An 8,822-nucleotide genomic window follows, 5' to 3' on the forward strand; every position below is an offset into this window, starting at 1 on the left:
AAATATTATCTTAGTAGTTTATGGAAATCATTAATTTAGACCTTTAGCCCAAGTTGGGACTATGTAAAATTATTATATAATAGAGTTTATTAACTTATGTGAGTATTAAATTGTTGTGGATTTACTATATTAACCTAAGTGGTGATCTTATTTGCAGTACTAGAGATGTTTTGATGGTATAGTTAATGGGAGAAAGAAGTATTGCGGTAAAAAGAGTGCGTGAAAAAATCAGCTGTAATATAGTATACAATTATTTTGTCAAAAGTGATTTTTAAGAAAATTTATCAAACAGTAAAGTTAACTTTTAATTTTAAAAATTATTTTTGAGCCTTCTAACAGAAATTTCAAACAAATCCCAAATATTTTTAAATAACCAAGTATAACATTACTTATAAATAAATTGAAGTGGTAGGTTATTCTGTCCCAACAGTCATTTCAAGGCCAGTATATCACATACAAGCAGAAGGTTCTGTATCGATTCCTCTCAGTTGTTTGAATGCTCGAATGTCTGAGGTCACATACCATCAATAAATAGTTTACTTATCAAACAAAGAAGAACTTTTTCAAAAAGCAAAAGAAAAAAAAAAAGAAGACTGATAAAATCCTGAGAATATATGCTTTTTCTTTGCAGGTGAATTCGTATTCAAAGGACCCGATAAAGCCTGAAAATATTAATTGATACTATTCTTGTTGAATTTTTAAAAGGCATGAAGAACAATTATAGGCTGACATTATTGATGTAACCCAAAATGAAGAGAATCAAAATAAAACAAGAAAAGGGAAACTGCTTTATTCACAATAGGAAAATAAAAGTACATATATTCGTCACAAAAGTCAAAATCAATATTTGTTTTTTGATATTTCTGCCAAAAAGAAGAATAAATAAAGAGGTTTAAAAGTTTAATGATTATTCTCGGTCGAAGCAAGGAGTGGTTATGTTCGAATTAAAAGTTTCAATTAGATTAAATATGAAATTGATTCTCAAAACAAAATTTTATACTGTTTTCAAGTTCTTCAAATATTTTTATTTTACTGACCATTTGAATTCAAGAGACTAAAAAAATTAATTTTCGTTTTGTGCACCCCCTCTATCTTTTACAGGTGGGGTAAAATTTTGAACAAAGTCTATAGAATTTGTGGCTTTGTTACAAATATGGCCAGATTTTGGTCCGATTTTGCTTTTAAGCCTTTAAATGATCTTTATTTATTTATTTAAGAAATTTTAAGAATGTTTTCATTGATTTTTTTTATCTTCCGTCTAGTTTTTGGAATTAAGGATACTTTGTTTCATTTATTTATTTTTAATTTATGGTAGGTTAGTAGTAATCTGATATTAAAAATTCGTGTTATTGCATTCTTCAATGTTTCATTGATGGTTTATCTAAAGGTAATCCAGGTAGCTCAATTTGTGGTGGTGTTTTTTGAGATTACACGGGATCTTTTTAGGTGCTTTTGGTCTTTCTGTAGGCATTAACACTGCCTACTTTGCTGAAATTATGGCAGCTACTATAGCTACTGAATTTGCTCGTGACAAGGGTTGGTATTGTCTTTGGCTAGAAAGCGACTCTGTTAGTCATTCATCTTTTTTCCAATCCTTCGCTCCTCCTCCATGGGGTATTCATAACAGATGGTAGAATTGTTGTAATCTCATCAACTCCATGGCGTTTAGATTCTCTCATATCTTCTGAGAAACTAACTATGTGGCTGATCATTTAACTAACTTGGGTCTTATTTGTGATTCTCTCACTTGGTGGCAGACTCCGCCATTAGAGATTTTGGAGTTACTTTCTCATGATGCCAATGAGTTTCTAAAATATCATTTTATATAGTTACCTCTTTTGGTTTAACTTCATACTTTTTTCTTTTTTCTACTTTAACTTCTTACAAATTTTAAGGGATAAAACTCATTATGTCCCCTGTGGACAGTTGTAATTCCTTTCTTTTTATTTTTTTGATTAATTAATTCAGTTTATTAAAAAAAAAAAGAAAATTGACCAGTATTATTACTCTATGTATTAGCATTAAATCACACATTATTAATGAAGTAAAAATGATATGACAGATCCAATTTTAGTAGTTTACCAAGTTCAATTAAAGGCGAATTAAACGAATTAAACAAATTAATGTGTAAAAATAAAATAAACAAGAGAATTTTTACATGGTTTTGGATTCAAATCCTTGCATCCATGGAGCCACATTTAGAGATCAAATAATTCACTAGGTTCAAGAGATTACAAACTATTGGAATCTTACACAGTATGAGACACCCTCTAGTGATTGTGGCCACCTTGTCATAACCTATCCAAGTGAACACTTTGCGTGCACCACATGTCTTTTGCTTGCTCTCCCGAGCAAGACTTCTTAGTCAATGGTATATCACCTCTCTGTAAAATCCCTCTACTGCGAACATATGACTCTTCTCGTGAAAAGACCAGAGACAATCACTACTAGAAAAATGATCTTTATTGATATTTGTCTTCTGACACTTTATTTAAAAGTATCAGTATATACATATATTTGGATTAGTTTCCGCGTTTAACAAATATGTATCACTAATTACTAATACTGAAGTATCAATGGCTTTAGTAATAGCAATCAATGACGCTTTGGTATCAGCAATTAAAAATTATCATTTTAATTTTGTTTTAGTCCGAATTCGAACCCAAGACCTCTTAAACCTAAAGCTTCTACATTGAATCAAAAGACCACTAGGCTACGAATTATTTTTAATTTTTTTAGAGTTGTGCTTTTTGAGTGGATAAAAACAAAACAAATGGACAAGTCTTATCTTATCCAAAATATAACTTTTCAACTCCCTCTACAAAGTATTTGTTCCCTCCTAAGCTCCCCAGATCTAAAAAATCCCTAACATCCAAATTGTGAAAAAGTGCTCAGCCATGATCCTGTCAAACCGGTGGCATAGGTTCACCATTTGCCTTCAAAATCCTAACTTCTTATTTCTTTTCTTATTTTATGATTTCGGGTCTCTCTTATTGTCATTAGATCTTGAGTTTTTTTTTTTGTTTTAATTGTTCTTTTAAGTTTAAATAAGTGATTTGGAGAAGAGCTTCTATGTTTCTTTGGCTACTTGGAAGAAACTAGAAGGTATTGTTTCTTTGGCTACTTAGAAGAAACAAGAAGGTAGAGATTTAGCTTTTATTGTGTTTTTTTCTCTGCTACTTTCTTTTCTTTTATTGGCCCCAAATAGCCTTCATTATATCTACTTTGGAAAATATTGTGTTTAGGGTGATCGTCACTATAAGGTTAACTTTATTTCACTGATGAACGACATTAAACATTTTTTACACTAAAACCCTAAAATTTTCTAATTTGGGAATTCTTAAGAGCAGCATGATTATGCTAAAATTGATGGTTTATATTGGTTCATAGTGGTTCTATGTTGATATAACTTATTGCTGATAAACCATTTGTTCATGTGTTATTAGTTTTTTTTTTTCAAAAGCAATCTTTTCATTTTTTTTCGGCTGTTATTTTTTAGTTTTGTTCATATCGAATAGATTTCAATTTTTATTTGCTATAAATAGTCTCATTGGATGATTACTTAGTACAAACTATCAAATATATGCTTTTACAAAGGAAAAGTTTGAAGTATGTGGCTTAGGTTGAGAAATGAGGTGTCTTTATCATTTCTTTAATGGATTTGTTTACAGGGCAAAACAAAATTTTGTTTCTTCAGTTCATTACTAAGGCAATATTAGATTTGTCTTATTTATATTTATGTTCATAATAAGGCAATATCTCCTTCTTTTTTTTTTTTTTGATGAGAAGGCAATATCTACTTCAGTTGTTTAATTTTTCTTATTTATATTTATATGATTGATGGCCAAAATCATAAGACTTATTCATAAGTAATGATTTTGGAATGAACTCTCAAATTATCGAAATATTTTGTCCAAACTTTACCATATGTTTGAAATAATTAAAGTTAAATGTGTATGTTTCAGTTTTGGAAATTTTGGAATGAATTGGGTCTATAACTGATTTTTAATCGATTTTTCAAAATGGTTGGTTGCTGTCCAATCTTTCATAAATTACTCATGTATCATGTTTGGTGGTGCAAAATGATAGTCTAAACATATCTGAATGAGCTGAAATTCGGAGAAACTAAAGTTCTATATGCATACTTCAAATCTGAAAAATTTTATGTTGATTGAACTTGCAGGTTATTTTTAATGATTTTTTAAACTCTGCTGCTCTGCAGCAAGTTCTTTTGACATAACTATTTATTAACTTTTGATTTTACAAAACACCAGCATAATAATATCAGAATAACCTCAAATTTTAATATGTTGTTCATTCATATGTGTTGTTAAAATCTGGAAAATATCATTCCAATGTATTAAGTATCTTAAATTTTATAAGATTCATGGCCAATATCATAAGACTTGTTTATAAGTAATGATTTTGGATTGAACTCTCAAATTATTGAAATATTTTGTCCAAACTTTACCATATGTTTGAAATAATTAAAGTTAAATGTGTGTGTTTCAGTTCTGGAAATTTTGGTATGAATTGGGTCTATAACTGATTTTTAATCGATTTTTCAAAATGGTTGGTTGCTGTCCAATCTTTCATAAATTACTCATGTATGTTTGGTGGTGCAAAACAATAGTCTAAACATGCTGAATGAGCTGAAATTCGGAGAAACTAAATTTCTATATGCACACTTCAAATATGAAAAATTTTATGTTGATTGAACTTGCAGGTTATTTTTAGTGATTTTTTAAACTCTGCTGCTCTGCAGCAAGTTCTTTTGACATAACTATTTATTAACTTTTGATCTTACAAAACACCAGCATAATAATATCATAATAACCTCAAATTTTAATATGTTGTACATTCATATGTGTTGTTAAAAACTAGAAAATATCAATCCAATGTATTAAGTATCTTAAATTTTATAAATATGTATTTAAGTACCAATTACTACTGTAGTTGGAGCCCAAAAATGAACGGTTTTAGGACCAGCCAGGTGGTTCCAGAAAGCTAGGAGCTTGTTAGCTATTCTTTTTAATTGAACTAATTTAACCTAAATATTAGCCGGATTATTTAATTTCTATGGTTTACGATTGATTTGAGTTTGACATTCTTGTTTTGTGTTGGTTTGAGTTTGACATCCTAGTTTAAGACTTTGAAGCCTTGTAAGAAATGATTTTGGATGATGAGCATATGAGTAATAGTTTGAAAATTAATTTATTGTATCAAATATATACTTAGTGTAGCATATTAATTTTAAGAACTATGGATTATTCCATGAATATTCTAGTAAATGGTTATGTTATATATGCATGTCTTAATATATAATAATTATATTTTGAAGTTTGTTTTTTTTCCCTTTCTAGGTTTAGGAAAAATGTTTAAAGTGATTTTGGGTTATGATGTCAATCAAGTTAAAGCAACATTACTTGTGAGTGGAAATATATAATGATTATATTTTTATTCTACTTTTTTTTTATCTTCTTAAAGTTTTATAATTAGACAAAATTAATGAATACTTAATTACAATTTAGGGTGATATTCTTTAAATGGTTCACATGAATAGATTTAAGTAGTATAATAAATCTCATACTCACTTTATAAAGGCTTAACTAAGTTTGCAAATATTATTTCTTTTAGTAGTAATAATTTTGGATCGAACTCTCAAATTATTGAAATATTTTATGTCCAAACTTTATTATGCCTAATATAAATATGGAGATTCATAGTTATTTTATGCCCAGTTTAAGGAAACTGCAATTTGAGGACTTATTTTTTGCCTTGTTAAATAAGCTTTTAGAATGAATAAATTGAGGAAATGAGTGGTGATTTATTTATAATAGAGCATTTGTGATAGCTTTTAACTATGCACAAAAATCATTTGGTATATGTAGATAGAGTAACATGCTTGTGCTGAAAGTAGATATTACATTGAAAACTTCTTGTCTGCTATAGTTTGCTATATATATAACCTTTGCCAAAAGAGAATAATTGAGTTTATTTATAAATAGCTTATGAGTATTTTTTTCTTTCGAACAAAATAATTTTATTTTTGTTAATTGTTGTTTCTCTAATGCCTGGATATTGGCAGCTAATTTTTTTTTTTCTTTTCCATGTATTCATATGCAGATTTGATCAATGTGTTTGAAGTGTTTATTCCTCAACTTCACTTATATCCTAACCCATACAGTCTATTGAATGGAGAAGCTGCTGGTGTGATAACGCAATTATACTACTCATATTCAAAGAGTGAAAGGCAGTCATCCTTCTCAATTTAACTTCTAGATTTATTAAATTTAGCCACAAGTAGTAGGCATTTGATTGGATGGTAGAAATTTTTATGTATTGAATTTGGATTATTTAGTTATGAGAGTAGGATATCTCATATTTTTGTTATTGAAGTTTTGGAATTTGTAATATGTACTAATAATATTTAGATGTGAAATGAAAGATTTTGTGATATAAATCAATTTCTTTTTGTTATTTTGTGGTGCCTTTTAATTTTACCAATAAATCAATAGGCAATGATCCAATTCAATTTTTTATTTTTTAAAATAAATTAACTAGTGATACCATGGTAACAGTAATCATAAACACTAATAAAATATCAATAACTACTAACACTATGGTGTCATAATATCAGTGATACTGTAGTAATAGTAATCACTGACACCACTTACAAGTGTCACTATTTTTCTGACTCCCAGATTACTGACACAATTAACAAGTGTCAGTAAAAGTAATTTCTGACACTATTCTAAAGTCAGTAAAGACCATTTTTCTAGCTAGTAGTGAATGTCTCCCAAATCAAAGAATGTTCACGAGGTTGTAGCCTCTGAAGTAGAATCCTTTAGTAAAATATATGAATGACTCGCCTTTATATAGTGACTAGCGAATCACGTGTAATGAAGAGTCTAAATTTTTTTCCTTTGATAGCGCCCAAAGCCTTTAGATGTATAAGGAACTCTTCATGATACTATAGCAATATTATCTCTTCAATATCTGTTTATCATCTGCTTTAAATCAAAACAATTTAATCTCAATCTTCAATGATCACGCCAATTGTAATTTCCATCCAAAGGAATATTGCTTGCTTGATCTTGATAGATAACTTCTATGTAAAGATTGATTTATGTTCAATTACTTTGACCTTGTTGTCCGCATGTGAAGTAACACCCATGTCTTGCATCTTCTCTATGATTCACGCCAACTTCATCATATAAGTTTGCCTTATGCGTTTCCCTCATGCTAAAATATCTCTGTATAGACTTATGTGGACCTGACATACATATAATATGTAAAATCCCAATTTGCCTGTATTTGCCGTCGTTCCAAGGCACTGTTGTAATACTTGAGATAAACTAAATTACGTAGGTATTAAAATACTAATGAAGACTCAATGATGTGTACAATGAGGATGGAAACGTACAAATATTAAATTGATGTTGTATAGAAATACCAACATCCATACAATGAAATTCCTTCTTTTTTTCCCCAAAAACTGAATATTGAAACTGATTCAATTTCAATCACCCGCCCTAAAAGTTGCATGACAGCTAGAACAGATCCAAGAACACAAAAAGTCTGCGAATTAAAGGACCAGAAAATTGGAGAATTACTTTATCGTAGCATCTTTCTTTTCCTTTAATGGAGTGAATAACGAATCGTGTAATCTGGGAATTATTTAAGAATCTAAATAGAAACAATCTGTCACCACTGATGCTTGCTGGATTATATTAGTGCCATTCCTGAAGTTTGAAGAGCTTTAGAGCCACGAATCTAATCTTCATGATTTTTTTTTTTTTTTTTTGGGGATAAGCTGCATGGAAATTTCAAGAAATCGCTGAGTGCGAAAAACAAGTGGAAAACATTTAAGACCAATGCGTGGTTAAAACTTAACACACCACCTGAGATCCGTGTCTTCCTTCAGAAGGATGCTTCCCGAATCCCTTTAAAATCGCTTTAGTTGATTCGGTGCTTAATGTTTTTTTGACTTGTATTTTTTTAATTGAGAGGCTTGGCTTTCTCTTAAAGACTCAACTCCTTGTTTTTATTTTACTCTTTACTTAGTTTTATTTTAAGTTTCTTCTCGACATTGTCGAGGACCATTTAAAGAAAAAAAAAAAAACTTAAGACTACATGTATGTCGGTTCAATTAATCATGTATGTGTATATCGTTTTATAAAGAGATTCCGCACTTGAACTAAAATTTTATAAAATTGAAACTATAGTTTTTATTAAAAAAATCTAAAATTTTATTAATGACATAAGAAATTAGTTTTTTTAAACCTTATTTATCATAAGACTCCAATAATAACTTGAACTTAATATCGGGTTACTATTACATGAGAATCTACCATGCATAAATTAAAGATAAAATAAATGAAGCAAAGGACCCTTAATCCAACAACCAGAACATATAAATCAATGAAAACATTCTAAAAATTCTGAAATAAAGAAATAAAGATCATTTGAAGGCTTAAACAGCAAAATTCGACAAAAATAAATGAAAACATTCTAAAAATTCTGAAATAAAGAAATAAAGATCATTTGAAGGCTTAAACAGCAAAATTCGACAAAAATCATGGCGGGTCTGGTTAACATATTAGCCGGCCACTATCCTCGATCAAATGGAAATAGATGCCAACACATCCACACTTTGCTTTGACCGACCTACAATTAGTTATTATACTTTTAAACTCCTTTTCTATTTTTATTTTTGAAGGATATGTATATATATATATATATATATATATACATAGGGGATCCTGAGCTTTGATAAAGTATTAGAAATCTATTAAGGCACGTAGTTTAATAATATAATG

Source organism: Citrus clementina, unplaced genomic scaffold (assembly GCF_000493195.1).
Source record: "Citrus clementina cultivar Clemenules unplaced genomic scaffold, Citrus_clementina_v1.0 scaffold_3, whole genome shotgun sequence".
Classification (NCBI taxonomy): Eukaryota; Viridiplantae; Streptophyta; class Magnoliopsida; order Sapindales; family Rutaceae; genus Citrus; species Citrus x clementina.